General features: G+C 39.0%; 1 protein-coding gene and 1 pseudogene across 2 annotated transcripts in view; both read left to right on the top strand.

The window, feature by feature from the left end:
• LOC149111697 (uncharacterized) overlaps window positions 1-16548 on the top strand; it is a 62128-nt gene that overhangs the window by 12294 nt on the left and 33286 nt on the right. The window contains exons 1-2 of one of the 2 annotated variants that reach the window (XM_089289190.1): window positions 5109-5331; window positions 15053-15120. The gene's annotated coding sequence lies outside the window, so the exon portion shown is untranslated. Of the gene's footprint in view, window positions 1-5108; window positions 5332-15052; window positions 15121-16548 lie in introns of those variants that run through there. The other variant, XR_016207088.1, reaches the window with a different exon arrangement.
• LOC149111701 (uncharacterized) lies at window positions 3052-9399 on the top strand (annotated as a pseudogene).

Here is a 16548-nt window from a genome sequence, read left to right as displayed (position 1 = left end):
GTCCTATTCTAAGCCCAGTTCACGCAGGTCAAATGAAATTAATATACTTATATAGATCCAGCGTATTGAAGTATCACTGATTTAAATTCTAGCCGGTTGATTTACTGAGAAGTAAAACTGTTTCGCTATTTCATGTTGCGTGAATTAACCATCATCAAGGCACATTGTTCACCATATGAAACGATGTTTTATTTACACTTTGCAAATGATTCTTGACTACACCAAAATGCAAGGAACATCTGTCTAAGTATAAACCTGATAAACATAAACCTGATGCAAATGATATGTCAACAAAACTGTACATCATTTTGCATTCCTGTAAATCAGAATACTCGACTAATCGGCCGTGAGACAGGAATACTTTTTAAAATCCAAAATACTACACAAACAAGAAAACAAATTAGATTCAAGTGACTGATCCACTGGTTTCATTTCGATTCGGTACGTGACGTTTTACATCTGCTAACCGTTGAAAAGTTTGTGGTCCATTCGCGGCTGCCGAATTTCTTTGTTAACCAAAGTCCTCTACATTTTTCAGACGGCAGAAATAATGTAGCATTCACTTCATCGGCAAAATTCAACTTCGAACCGCGATGAAGCAGGTAGTTTTTAGCTACTGCTCGAGGATTTGAAACCCACAAGGTCTGTCACAACAACAGACAAAACGCACTGCCACCCATCTCGCCCAACAGATTTTGTTTACCACCCAGATTCTGGGTGGGCACGTGACCAGCCGCAACGAGGGTCTTTCCTGACGACTAAGGGAGGCAGAGGAGAAAGGGCCTGGGAACGAGGTTGCTATCCTCTATGGCTGGTGATTCTCAAGTGCATTTGATATAGTGTCGAATACACTTCCTAGTCGCGATACATTTGGCCGCGAGCTGTAGTGAGCTATACTTTGCTCGCTGCGGTGCCCTGAAACGGACTGGATCATTCGCGTCGGAAAGCAAGGTTATGTGTTTATTTTAAGAAGTTATGTTGTGATGCATTCTCGACCCCAGAGCTTTTCTCTTTTGCACAAGACGGACAGCGAGAAGAGCTTAGGGGAACTTGGCCAGAAAGTCTGCCCTGACTGGTTTATGATTGAAACAATAGAGTGGTTTTCAATTGAGTGTCGTAAAACCAAAACCAAACAATTACTCACCAATTAGACTACTCAGCCAATCTCAAACCGTAGTAAAACCAAAACCAAAACCAAAGTAATTGTCTAATTACTTTCTACCCTCAAATGAAAACCGCTTTAAAAATGATTGGTCTATTTATTACGCGCTACATGTAATGAACCTACGGGAAAACTTATAGCGCGTGCAGGGAACAGTGAAGGAAATGGACGAAACACCGAAAAAACTGTGCAATCGGAAAGTCAAAATTTGCCGTTGCTGCAATTCTCATTTGTCCAGCATATATGATAGCATAGATTTGTTTGGAAAAACGGTCCAAAGGGAAAATGTTATCGAGAAAGCGAAAGAAGTGGGAAAGATCGAAGTGCAAGACAGCGATGAAGATTTCCTAACAACAAAAATCTAACGTTTCCGAAAGGTCACGGGACTTGCGAAAGCTATCGATGACTTCCGAAACATTTGTTGGCAATCAAAAGAAATCCAGATAGCGGATTTATGTAATGCTCGGCTTAAACGTGGCAGGAAGCCTTCAACACCAACACAAGAACCGTGTGGAAAAAGAAGACCTACAATTCCCACTGAGTTTACGACACGGCACTTTGACACCACCACCTTGACTCCGGCCGATCAAGCGGTTCATGAAGATTGCAGCTATGAGTTGAGAGTTCAGATTTCTTCACTTCTCCCTGGCGAGCAAGTTCCTACAAACACGCGCGATATCCTTCCCTTACCTGTGGTAAGCGAAAAAAACGCCTCGAGTCCATACAAAGAATTAAAAAGAGCCGCGGGCCTCGGAGATATTAACGGATGCTGGTCTTCGAAACTCACAGGTTCGTGTTATATATTATTTTTTAAGATTCAAAGTAAACGGAGCTCGTGAAAAAAGTTCCAAGAAAGAAGTTTTCGAAAATCTTGTTATACCAGTTTTTCCATCAGAGTCTAGATAAACTACCCCTGTTGATGTTTCAATTACGTAAGCTTAATTAAGAAAAGAAACATAATGACCAAAATTGTTTTCATTTAATGACCTTCCAGCTAATCAAGTCATGCAAAGAGGCCATACCAACAGCAACAGTTAAAAAGGTATTGGGTACTGTGTAGTGGGAAATTCCAAAGAACATTGCCAAAGAAGTCCTCAGTGTTCCGCTCTAAAGACGGTTGGAAATTTTTTTTCGAAAATACAAGAAAAAAGGGGGACACAGGTGATGTTTATCAATGTATTTGATCATTTAGTAGTAAACTGTGTTGTGCTGTACTTTTTTTTTAACAAAAAGTAAAATACTTTTCATCAAAATGTAATTATAACCTTTCGCTATCCACAAGCAAAACCCAATGAAACAACATAGAAGTATCTGCTTGGGGGGTGTCCACCTTTTGGTCAGAGAAGTTTAAAATGTAGAGTGTCTAAGACAGAGATGCCTCAGTTTCTGTTAGTGACGCAGTTTTATAAGAAAACTGTGTCAAGACTTTCAGACTTTTTATTTAGCAATCAGCTCAAAAGTAATTAAGTTTTTACTGGTGCTGATGTATAGCTTTTAATTAATTTGTTGTTTCATATTTATCTGGTTTTGTTTTCTTGCAATATGTACCATGCAGACCTTTGAAAGAATGAGGAGTCTTGTTATCTACCAGTCAAGGGCAAATTACTTGAAAACTATGGATGCCATTGGTAAGCATTCATTTACAACAGTTTTTTTTTTTTTAACTCCGAGTCATAAATTATTTTAAAGGGCATAAAATATATGTATTGTTTTTATTTTCCTTCTTGAAAATTAAGTACTTTTTCTTCCTTTCTTTGTAGGTGATGGGCTTGTACACAAGGTTCGTGACGAAATGAAGGAAAACAGTTCTATGGAATTAAGAGCTACATTTGGCAAATGTCATCCTGAAAAATCATCGGAACTCTGATTTTCACTGAAAAACACATTATTTAACCTTCGATCGAATCTGAAGTGCTGGGCTTGATGATACAAAGCCATTGGTGAATGACATTAGCCCTTTCAGCAATTCCAATTACTTGCTTTATAAGGATGAGCTTCAGCTTTTCAGAAAAGAGTTCATTGTCCTTGTTAGCAGAGTACTGGTAGAATTTTTTCCATGCCTCAGTTCCTTGGAATCTTTTATCCCTAAGCATATTAAGCATCGTGCAGAGATGGCAAAGAAATCTGTTATCATCAACCTATCAATTGTTTCATACGATCAATCAAAGTATTCTGATGTTGTGCGGTATCTTGAAGTGCTGCTGGAGCCCCTCACTGAGGTGTACGCCCCTGACGTGGGAAGTATCGCAGAAGAAGTATCGCAGTTAGAAAAAGTGGAAAGAACAGAAACACGTCTAAAAGGTGTGTGAATGTCACAGGAAGTTTTAATTATTTATTATTTTGACAATCAATTACTAACCTGTAGTGTATCAGGGGTGGATACAGGATTTTAGAGAAGGGGGTTTGGGAAGGGAACCACCAAAGGCGGCCCCCTGCAGGGGGCCCAGGGGATCCTCCCTTTGAAAATTTTTAAAGTTGAGGATTTCCAGCGATCTGAGACCAAGTCAGTGTGTTATAATGTCTTTCTTTAATTTAGGGGGTTCAACCGAGCCCCCCTAAATCTGCCCCAGGTGTGTCATCTTAAAATATTCCCTTAAATGAGGTATTAAATTCTGTCACATGGAATTCTTTCGGAGACAATTTTCACGTCTTCTAATATAATATGAATTTACAAAAAATATCTATACACAACAATTAATATTCTCCTGTCGATAATCAGTTGGCTAAATTTATGACAGAAGTTAATGTACATAATAAAATATGAAAAAAAGGATTTGCTTTGAATATGTGTATTGAATGTATATAGTCAAATAGATTTACTTTAGATAAATTTTGTTTTCAAAAAAATAATTTTCTGGTGCTCCACAACTGGTAGGAAAACACATCCCACTGTTTGGTGACCTCCTTGGTCGGGAAGGAATGACTGGAGCAAAGATAACTAGGGCAGGCTGTGATTATTCATGTGAAAAGTTTGAATGTGTCATAGAAGCTGCAGCTGTCTGGCATGCAAAGCAGTCGTTCCTTGGGGTAGACTGAAATACTTCTGTGGGTGGGGGTGAGGTGGGGGCGATTGAATTTAAAGTAAACAAACATCCCATTCTATAATTTCATACTTTTTCCTGGTGATCCCTAACTCCCTCTCCCCTTCCCAAGATATAGGTCGTTTGACCCTTGTGCAAGCAGTGCATAAGACTTTTACAAAGTAAACGGGACTAAATTGTGCTTTATAACATTATTTATGCACAGCTGCTTGCAATGTGTTTTCCCAACTTGATGTACTGGTTTATTTTTGCTGTTCGTTTAAGTCTACCCACTCCTTATATGTATATTTTTAGAGGGTCAAGAAAAAACAAATAATTACAGTATGAATATAAAAATAACAATATTATATGCATTTAATGCAAAGCCTATTGCAGCCTGCATCCTGACTGGAGATTTCTGCCCTGAGGACTTTCAGTTCTCAGGCTATAATCACCTATTGCAACTGTCAAATACACTGTAATAGTAGGTGAAACTAGTAATAATAATGATGATGATGATAATAACATCATAAATGATGGACTTTAGTATTTTCAATGATATTATAAAATTATGCAAGTATGAGATTGAGATGTCAGTATGAATTTTGAATTTCAATCATGTTACATTACCAGATCAGAGTCCTAAGTCCTCCTTTTTACTGGCCAATTTCGTAATAGTCTATCATACAGTCAATTGGTGTGAGATTGTTGCATTAAGTCACTGTTCTCTTTTATTAATTCTCTCTTTAGTACATCTGGGAGCAGCTGCACAATACACAGTCTGCACGAGATGTTGGTACTCTCTACAACTTGAGGCAACGTTTTGGCTTAGTAACTGTTTCCATCAAAGTTAAGAGCAACTTTGAGAGTGCCAATTCCCTTATGTTATCAGCAACGAAAGCCTACTTGTGTAGTGCTTTCATGGAGTAGGCTGGTCTACATCGATTGGATGGCACTCCAAAGAAAATTACCTGCTCAGACCCAAAGGACCTGGAAGTATCATTGGTTGTTTTGTGGATGAGTACGTGATGCTTGAATTTGATGTTGAAAAAGCTGTGAGACATCAAAAAGAGCGAGCACTGCAGCAGCCACAGGCTGAAGCTGCAGTTACAGGACCCAGGTTTCAGCAATCACCCATCCACTCAGCAGGTACAGAATTAAATACTTATGTAATTTTTGAACCGTGTTTCTATCTGCATTATTTTGTTAATTATTAGGTTAACATTTTTCTTTGTCAATTGAAAAAAAGAGGCAGTTGTTACATAGTTTTGAAGTAGGTGCTTTATTGTTGGAGTAGGCGGCTGATTTCGTCATCTTGCTTAAAGAATCAGGTGAATAGAAAGCAGAGTAGCCGGTGGAGATCATGAAGTAGGTAGTGATTTTGGCTGGTAGCTGGGTACTTCTGACAAGCCTAAGAAGGAACAATAATTTTCTCTTGGCTCGGATCTGAAAGACACAGTCATTTAAGCTCCTAATTACCTAAGGGGCTCGTCACGAATAGACGTGGGATATGGGGAGAGAAAGGGATAGCTAAGGGTAAGTTAAACATCTTAAACACCTGCAAAACCACGTCAAAACTTTTTGTGGACTTTAAAAAAGCATTTACCCAATCTGTTACTGATAACAATTAATCATGGACATATCACCAAATGAGAGACTTTTTTTAAAAAATCCACAGTGAGCATATTTTTTAAAAGCATAAATGAATTTATATTTAAAGTGCACCTAACCCCCAAAATTTTTTTCGCTAAAACGCATCTACTCGTTATTCGAAGCATTTGGGCGAAAAAATGTTTGAATTTGGTTGAATCCTCGATTTTCTATGCCCTTTCAAAGTCGCGCTTGAAGTGTTACACGACCGCGTTTTAGGAAGTCTGGGGTGGCGGTTGCTGGTGACGTCTACCCAGGAACCAAACACAGTGGCGCCTCAGTCAGCTCTCTGTATTTGCTCGAGAAAAAGGAAAACAAAACTAATCGTTCAAATATATTTTGGGACTAAAACGTCCAATTGTTGTTTCAGAATCACTTCTTTTTCGTTACTGGAGTCAGAGTTAAGTTTCGATTCGGAAGACTCCGAAATAAACTTCGATCGAGCACGTTCGACAACGGTGAACTCACTGCTTAGAGCTTTGACAACAATTTGCAATATTTCAAGCGACGACGGGGAAGATTTCTTTGCAGACGAGCTGCTTGTATGTTAGGAATGGAAAGCTAGATACGAAGTGGAGGAGCGGGCAAACGAAAAGCAGGAAAGAAAACTCAAGGACTGCTTTGGATGGTAATTTCGTCACCTAAACACAAGACTCCCACGCGTGTTTATAGCCCGTTTACATTTGTCCTCAGCGAGAATGTATTTTGTCAAGGTATGGTTGTTCTATTAAATCCAGTTCGTGTTTTACTTTCTGGAACGCTTCATGTTTATAAGAGCGACGTAAGTGTTGCAGTTTTCGAGACTTGATGACCTCCAAAACACTGGCTTCGATCGATTGAAAATCGTAGAATTGTTTGGACCTGTATTTTTGACGCTGCGGAAAGCAAGGTGGAAGGAAACATTTCATACCATTACCGATTTCACATTGTCATATGTTTTTTAAAACATATGACAAAAAAAAATTACATTGGTTATTTGGAGTTACAACTTAAAAGTCGTAACTCCAAATAACCAATGTAATTTTTTTTTTCAAAGTTTGCGGTGAAATTCGGCGAAAAGGATATGTTCCCTAAGCGGTCCGCAGATAATATTACGCGGTCATATTTTCGACACTATTGCACAGAATGTTTGTCGCATTGCTGATTTCCAAACCTTCGAAAAACTCTGTGAGTCCAACAATTTTGTTATCATGTAATTCTAAAGGATTAACCTTCGACTTTTATCTAAATCGAAAGAGAAATAAGTGTTGGTTGGCGGCGTACAGCTGCGAGCTATTAACATATCAGTATTTGGTCGTAACGCTCCTTGATTGATTACACAACTTTGCCGGCTATGTTATAAATACTGCGGGAATGAAAGATAAAGTTTTTCGGTAGTATTTCAACTAATTACTGGTTGGCTTTAAGCAGAAAATTTTGAAAATAGCGTTTGAAAGTCTGCGGAACAAATACCAGTGAGAGTTCGCTTGTTTCTGTTCGACAAAATCAACCATCGTTTACGTCTTTATCGTACCATTGACCGATCATCGCCAGTAAATTGTACAGTATATCTTTCTTTAAATCTGGGATATTGCTGCAACAGCCAATAGCACTTCTGGAAGGCATTTCTGCGCACTTTTCGAATGAGTATTGTACCATCCCTGAAGGAAATGAGAGGACGTGAGATATTCAACCTTCCTGGGTAGATGTCACAACAGCCGCTGGACCCATTCTCCTCAAACTCGGTCGTGAAACAAAATGGTGGTGTTTTGGAGCTATTTTCGAGATTTCGTCGGGGCACAGAAAATGGAGGATTTAACCGAATCCAAAAATCTTTTCGCAGAAGTATTTCAAATAACAAGTAGAATCGTTTTAGCGAAAAAACTTTTTGGGTGAGATGCACTTTAAAAACAAACATTAATCCCAACCCCAACTACATTTTGTAGAACAAATGATTGTGATAACCAAAACAGCATATGATTTCCTTTGACAGGAATCTATTAATAGAACTCTCACAATTTTAAAAATGAGTCAATAAATGTGCAAAGCAATATGCATGCATATAATAATACATAATAAAACCTTTCTAAAAACCTCACTAATTAAATCAGCTGTATGTAGGGGTTTTTGAGGCTCGATGTTGTTTATTTTTCAAAAAGATCAAGCCCAAAGGGGGGCAAACACAGATTCAGTGCCCAGAGCAAAGAGACCAACCACCCAACCAGGTGCATATTGCATAGATTACATTTTATATGAACTTAAATTTATACACGTTTTAAAACAAATGGTTTTTGCACTTTTTCGTTACAGGTCATTAGCTTTTTTATTCACAATATTTTTTAAAGATTACATGGTACAACTGCTACATGTATTTTACTCTTCAGATAAAACTAATGGTAATACAGATGACTTAATGAGAAGTTTTAAAAATTTTTAACGTTTAATATATACATGTAGTACTAAGATACACTTTTTGAGCAAGAATAAAATGCAACTTGCATTCACTATTATGAATTTCGCAGGTCACATTGTTGCTCTTCTCTAACCAGTACCTAACCAAAGACCTATAGTACTAGGAGTGGGGAAAGTAATGACTCCTCCACCCAACATTGTGACCAACACTGAGACTGCATTGGTGTATGTAGCTCATGTTAAAGCTGCAAGTCCTGAAAGAAACACACACAACCTGCATGTTGGACAGTATGTGATTTGGCAGGAAAACCTTTTAGCATTATGTGGTCAGAGCAAAGCAAGTCAAGAGGACAACAAACAACAACCTCCGTCTGAACCATTTACCGAGCCAGAACGTAACCTACAATATCAAACATACCACCGCAGGATCCACAGAAGGATGACAGGGTACTCGAATATGGCTTGAACGTGATACAACTCGGCACATTGCTGATGCAACTTCGTGATAAAAAAAAAGAGGAGGGGGGTGGTGAACGTAATCTAAGAAATGCAAAGCTATCAATGCTTTATTTCAGATCCAGACGTAGTGTGCATGTGAAATGATACGGTTTATAAAATGTGTTAAGGCCATTTATATTCAGAAAGCATCCCATAGGATTATACATTGACAGTTTGTTAACTGGAGAGGTGGTGAAGGGAAGAATGTTGCCAATGACCTTAAACATGAGCACTTTGTTAAAGGCCACAAAGCTGTTCTGAAGGATCTTGTAGCTAACAAGACACTCACAGCAGTAGAGAGGGCTACAAAAGCTTCTTGTGGTTTGAAAGGCGTTGCAGATAATTTTGATAGACAGTGTCAAGTTGCTCCTGACTACACCCTTCAGCATCTCTGAGTAAGCAAGATGACGAGAAAGAAATGATTGAACATGAACATAGCGGAAGACCATTTGTGTTACTCCAGGTCGTAAACACAACTTTCCCCACCATTCCAAAAAGTGCCCTCGATCAGTTGGACATTGTAAAACTGGATGCTTGGTTAACTCGACATAAAAGGAAACTGGCAGCCTTAGATTTGCTGGAGCTGACACGGATGGGGATAGCAGCAGTGATATTGAGGATGAGAGTGACAACGACCTTGATGAAGAGTCAGACGTGGATGAAATCAGTCCTGGTTAGTCGCACAAAAAGTGTAAAATTAGTAATCATAAGCACATTATCTAAAAAGGACAAATTTTACAGTCCAACATAACTTTAGCCATCCTACATGTATGTAGTTTGCAAATTATGAAAGTTTACACACTTGCATACATATAGTATCTTAAATGTGTACATTTTTCCAAGATAGTTCAGTAAGTACCATTGATATTTTGAGAACAACAGTTAATCCACATACATGTACCTGTAAGGTCTAGGGAATCCATTTCCATCCAGTCACGACAGTTTATCCTAACATTCTTGAGGGTAAACTACGAATAACAATGCATATTTTAGAAAATAGCCCAAAGAAAACACGTGCCCTAAATGGTTAAAAGTCATATTTCTGTTACTCAATAGAAAAACAAAAGCGTTGTCCTAGTCATGTTGTTCATTATTCTTTTTGGGCTCTTTTCTAAAAATGGTAGAAAACATTTTCTTTGTGTTTCTGCAGAGTTATACATTAGAAAACCTCGTGAAAGCCTGTCAGCTCGTGTTCCCACAACATTTCTAGTTCTCTCAAACTTCCATTCGTGTTTCTATAACTTGATATAAAAACAGAACATGTTTTCTCCTTCTTAAATATTAATGAATTACACATGCAGTTTAGTGTAAAGGTTTCACAAGAATATTGTGATGCCACCCAAGTAAATTACAGCACCTCCCATCTTTGAGTTGACATTTGCATAGTTTCATAAGCTACCTAACTATGACTTCTTAAAACGTAAGACCTGAACATAACTCCATCTAGTTGTGTAGCTTACCTAGGACACTTTGTAGAATGTCAAAAAAAGCTTTAGCATTGTCTTCACTGAAAGCAGGTAAGGAGGATAAAATACTCCCAACGGAATCTAAGTGCCCAGTGTTTTGCACTGCTGTATCAACTAACTCTAAGCTGAAACCAGTTGACGGGCCCACACTGCCAACGCATTAGACCTGGAAGTACCCAGGGTATCACGAAAAGTGATAAGCCTCTGACGAAAAAGGTCTCTCTTTCTTTGGAAACAGCAATGGAACCAGCTGGTGCTGTACTCTGCAGATCAACTTCAGTGGCAAATTTTGGTTTCTCAGCTTCACTTATGCAAAGTTCACAGGAGCATATGTTCCCAAAATATTGAAGAATAATTTCGCGTTTCCAATCAGATGTTGATTTCACAAACTTAATCATAATATCTTGTAGGCCACGTTTCCTTCTACTAGTGTCGTATGAATTGTAATAAATTGTAGCTTTGGCTGGGAGACCATCCCTCCCAGCACGGTCAGCTTCCTGGAAGTACTCCTCCATGGTGTAAGGCACACTCAGATGAATTACCCTTTTTTTATTTTAGGGCATTCTACGCCAATACCAAATGCAATTGTAACAAAAAAAAAAAAAAAAACTCTGTGCTTATATTTCTTGTTAGTAAGTTCTTCCATAATGCGTTCTTGTCGTTTTGGGTATTACGCACGAAATTGTGTAACTAGCCTGTTCTAGGCCACGTTGTCTGCATGGAGGGGCTCATACTGATTATCACCTACATCTAGCTCAGAGCTGAAAAATAGAAAGCTTTAAGCACAGCCCTCCAGGTCCCCGTAAAAATTGTTAACGGCATAGCAGATCTTTTAGCTTTAAACTCCTGAACATAAGGTGTACAAATTGTTATTCTTTCGTCTGTAACAGCTGGCCGGGGTTTTGACTTAAAGAAAATATTTTCCCTGTTTGGATTAACCTCAACAACAAAAGGAAGCTGAAGACTAATGGAACTAACGGTCTTTTCTTTCTTGGTTTTGGTAGCTGTGGCAGTTAGAGCCACAATGGGCACATCAGGAAAAATACTGCAATTGGTATCAAGCTTCCCAAATGCTGGGCGAAACTCTTGCCTGAGTTACACAAAAAATTTGAAATGATGGGATTAGGAAACGAGGTCGCATCCATCATTTTACGCTATGCTTTGTTATCTTTGATTGAGTTTTCAAATGATTAATATTACTCTCTTGGTTTAAAAGTTTGCAACCTTCTACATAGTTGAGCTAATGCCAACTGCACATGCACGCATTAACCTGCCACAAAACGGTTTGAAATTTGTAGAAGAAATTTGACAAGTAATCAAGTTAGATCTAAGCTAGGACAAATTCAAGTTCAATTGAAAATAAAGTATGCTTTAATACGTTGTAGTTGATTTATGACAGAAGTTGTATCTGTGTAAACCAAATAAAATCAATAACAGAAAACACTCATCAGTCGCCCACTAAATGTGCCTCATCTACTGATAATACTCTTCCCAGCTTTCTTTAATTTTCGTAGAGTTCCCCAGAGCCTCACCCCGGGTACCAGAGGTTTTCTTTTTCTCGCGCGCGGCAGACGGAAATACTTCGCTTCGCTTTGCTTCGGCGGCCGAAGACCGCTGCCACGAACGGCGAAACCGCGAGGAAACCTCTGGTACAGTCTGATTTGGATTACATTATTGGTAGCTCAACACAGAGTCCAGAAAATAATTGAAATAACAACGATTTCCCAATCCCGTTGGCAAAACCGCCAAAACATCCTTGCTGCGAAGAAAATTCGCAATTCCAACCTATTGCTCGGCGCTCTAAAAGTTGTCAAAACCGTCGAACGTTTTGAGGAATTTTTGTCATGGCTTTGACCAGATCTTGATCTTTGACAAACCTTACAGCGCGCGAACAAGTATCAACCTCAAAATCCGCCATCCACGATCATCACGTCACCAAGCGACAAGCACATTATTCGTGACATTTCACAGGCTCAAGTTCTCTATTCTTAGAAACCAATCACCGTATCTGTTAGATTGGAAAACCCTTGGGAGGTCATTAGGAGCCAATCAGCTTTCTAGTCCAGATTCTGGACTAGACAGATTTAAACTGGCTTGTCATTGGCTGGGCGCTATCAAAGAAATCGCGCTCTGTTGCAGAGGTTTTTCGCGCGGGTCACAATAGAGACATGACCGGCACCGGAAACCGAGCAAGAAAAGCCTCTGGCATCCAGGGTACTAGATCCTTCGAGCGCGATCAAGAGAACGAAGGGTCTGGGGTCGAGAATGGATGTAATGTTTCTTTCCGAACCAATCTGCCTAAACTATTATTTTGAGACTAAAAAAAGTTGGAATTTTAAAATAAATTAACCTCATAAACATTTTGCTTATTGGGTTTGTTACATTCGACACAAAGCAATGGTTTCTTACCGTGAAATAATTTCAAGACCAATCTTGTGTTTGATTTAGTCTCGCTCGACTGCCGACTGCGACTGCTAGAGTATTTTTTCTGAGTCATTTTCTAAAAAAGAAACGGCTTCTTCTTTCTTCTTCCTGCCTCTCATACCTCTTCACAGCCTCGAGAGGACTTTTTTGCAACTTATCTTTCGCCTAGTCACGTATAACATTCTTTCAATTCTAAAAACTTCCCGCCATTTTAAAGTGGCTTTTTTTTTTTTTTTTTTTTTGAGACTTTTGGAAGTAAGTGCGATTTTTCAGGCTTGGAACTGCACCGTTTGGAATGGCGGTGCTACTTTTGTAAGGTAACTCTCCACTGTACCTTTCATTGTGTCATAAATTAAGGTTGCACTGTTCTGTTGCATAACAACAAACTTGACCCACTTTTTACCATCAATTGTATCTAGCTGAAAAACTAAGCCGGTGAACCCATATTTTTTGATGAAAATATTTTTATTACACACAGAGGAAGAAACAGAGAAAATTAGGAAAAATTCTGTGGAATAGATTTTGCTTAAATTAAAAATACAAAATAGAAATTTCAAGATTGGAAAAATTCCACTCCACTTTTTTTTTTTTCTTTTTAGAATTTCGCACATGCATTCCGCTTTTGCTGTTGAATAATTTTTTGCATTTAAAAAGCAGGTTCACCGGATTAGAGATATTAGCTTCGTGGATAAGGAATTTTTAGCGCCCGTTGTACGCGCAAATTAAAATCTTGACTTTGCAAGATCGCACTTTGCGCACGCGTGAAGTTGGTCCGCTGCTCAGTAAAGCCCGCAATTCCACGCGAGGAAACGTGAATACCCTCGAACAGTGTTTTATTTTTTGCTGTTGTCGTTAGCAACATAAGCGGTAAAAGAAAGAGAGAGAAAGAAAGAAAAAGAAGAGTACCATAAATACCCGAAGGTGAGGCTGGCCTAGTAAAAAGAACGAAGAAAACTTGAAGAGTAGTTTTTTTCCTGCTGTTTTTTAGATTGATAGCCGGCGTGATCGATCGCAACATCAACATCACAATTTTCGTTTACGTTCCAGCACAGCGGTTCAAAAGAATGTTTTTTGATTTGAAATTGCCTGAAGGATGGATGTTTCCGAAGATAAAAATATGCGATATCGTAGACTGCTCACTAAACTTAGCGGAAACAAAGTTTTATGAAGTAGGCCTCGCGCCCCCATGTTTCTTGTGAGTTTTGCATCTCGAGCGCTATCTCGCGATCCCTCGGGTGATCGCGTGACTCCTCGCGCCGAAGAGCGCGTTAGAGCCCAGATTTCATACGGGAATATTGTTTTAAGCCACCTTAAAAACAGAAGTAAAATGTTTGTTCTAATGACGTCATCTATGCGTCTGTCCTCTAATAGATCACAGGTGAGAACCAATCAAAATGCAAGAATAATTTGACCTATTATATAATAAAGAATACAAGACATTTCATCGCTAAAGAGATCGTAATTTTTGATGAAAGGAAAAAATAATAATTACTGCAACAGAATGATTGAGAAATCGGAAATAAGCTCTCTTGAAAACTGCAACCAACTCGCAACTGTAAGCTGTACAAGAACAAAATAAGGGAGCAGACAACACGATATAAAACACTTCGCTCAAGAAAGCTGCAGAACGCTTGCAACGGCCGCTATCGAAGGATCACCGGAAATTGATATTAGAGAGTCTACCTATAGGGCAAAATATGCTCCCGAAGGTCTGTCACCTGTCATCCCGTATACATCGCCACAAGATTTGTCCGGACTCAGGGCCTCTTCCTATGAGCCATCCGCTTCCGGCCACTCTTTTGTTCGTACGAATTTCAATGTGTTTATGCAGATGTCCTGACAGGGCATCATGCATTTGTAATGCTCAGATCAACATGGCCAGAGAAACAAGTCATTTGGTGAAAAGATTGAGTGACTTTCAGCAGAAAACAACTTCCATTTGAATCCGTAGTCGCTCGCCCTAAAGTCGCTGTTCGAATCATTTTCGGCCCCATAGTGGTCATCAACCCTGATCAGCGGTTTACATTTAACTGCGGTGTATTTTTATAAGTCTTTTCCTCCCAAAATCATTTTCGGTTACACGTTAGCAACGTGGTAAGGTTTTAGCCAGGTAATCTGCAGTTGACGGGTTGAGGTCGGACGGTTTGCGTTTGTATAAGTATTGGAACATAAAAATATTCAAGCCATAAAAGTTATGTCATTTATAAAAGAAAAAAGACGGTATGGATATTTGAAATAACTCGCGGTAGAAAAACACTTCTTGGGCATGAAACTCTCGGTTAACAGAGAACTTGGTCATTTTACGCTGTCTTTTATTATTATTTACTTTTAACTACGGTAAAACTGAGTCCTGTTCAAATTATATCAAGTATTACAGTTTTAACCTCTTTAGACTGTTATTTTGATCGTTTGCAAAATCTTAACGAACTTTTCACTTACAGGTTTATATTGTGGTATAAACTAATCAACCGCCACAGCTGATTCGTGAACTTGGAACAGGAATTAAAAGGTATGTGTAAGGTATGAATACCCAAGGAAAGGGGACAAATTTTCTGAAGCGTAGTTTCCTATAGGCTCCATTTCCTGGTAATCGAACCTAAGTTTTCCACAGAATTAAGTAAATAAATAGCTGTTATTGAACAAACTTGAAGTCAAGATACAGTTTGTTTAGTAACCAAGCACAAGGTAGCACGGACTGACTGAGCGAAGAAAAGATGGCGGGAGAAAAACGCCAGTGTAAATTTGATGTACATTTCGATTGTATTGTCTTCAGGTCGTGATTTGTAAATATATATGTATATTATATGTGTATATAGTGGTTTAGTTTGAAGAGGTTTCTTTCCTCGTAGAAAAGAAAGTCTGTTTGGGTTGGTTACTTGACCAGTCCATTAAATCAGCACCAACAGTTGGAATAAGACAAGATTGCATATTCTTAGAAAACTTTGATGTTAGAGAGGCTGAATGGAAATATCTTGTACTCGTGCAAACAATTTATGTACTTACATGTAGATTTTGTTTTTCACGAAGTCTGCTTTTCGTCCATGTTTCAATTTTACTTATTTGACCGTATAAGGTAAAGAGAAAATCAGAACGCATTACACTGGTATTTTGTTGTGGAACCAAATGACAAGAAAATGATGGCGTGGAACGATAAAGTAGCTATTCAGAAAGTTACAGATCAGCTGGAACTTTGCACAAGACCAGCCAACATATTTATACTCTCTGACTTCTCCTCACTCAAAGCTGAACTCACAATCTCTCTCGGGGAATCTGCGTTCTCTCCTTCCATTTGGTCTGGACTTCTTTCCATTCTTTTTTTGGCGAACGGGGGAGGAGAAAAAGAGCGCCCGACACATTAACTTCACTGGTCGTCTGCCGCCCCTTCGTTTCCTACTCGTCAACAGTGATGTTATCTTGTGTCATGCTAAAAATGAAAGCCTATCAGATATTGCATGAAATTCATGCGGCTGTTGAAACTTGGAAGTGCGAAGGCGACAAAGTGCAATGTACATGTTTACTTTCCAGGCGAGGGGAATAGTAGCGATAACGATGTAGTAACAGGCTAACACATCTTCTTTTAAGTAGGTGATTTTCCGGATGCATTCCATCTGCTCTTCTTTTAAGGATTTGTGAATAAAATCTTCAAGAGACGAAGTTTCAGCCGCTGTGAAAGTCATGTCCCCCAGGCTAAAAATTCGCTGTATTCAAGTACATTTATTTGCTCGGCCGCCAGGCTTCGTGTTTGAACTGCACAGGACGTCAGATATCCAATCACGTAACCAATTAGAAAGGCGGGCTTAAAGACTCTTTTGTTTTACGACCAATCCGAAAAAAGTCCAGATTCTGGACTATGGGTAGACGACTCGTGTAGTAATTGTAGCAAGAGTTCCTATTTTCCCCCTCCCCCGTTCGCCAAAGAAAAGAACGCCTGATCGCA

This window comes from Orbicella faveolata, unplaced genomic scaffold (assembly GCF_042242905.1).
Source record: "Orbicella faveolata isolate gen_17 unplaced genomic scaffold, um_ofav_v1 contig_2, whole genome shotgun sequence".
Taxonomy (NCBI): domain Eukaryota; kingdom Metazoa; phylum Cnidaria; class Anthozoa; order Scleractinia; family Merulinidae; genus Orbicella; species Orbicella faveolata.
The sequence above is the reverse complement of the archived record's forward strand: the minus strand, read 5'-3'. Positions and strand labels throughout refer to the sequence as shown.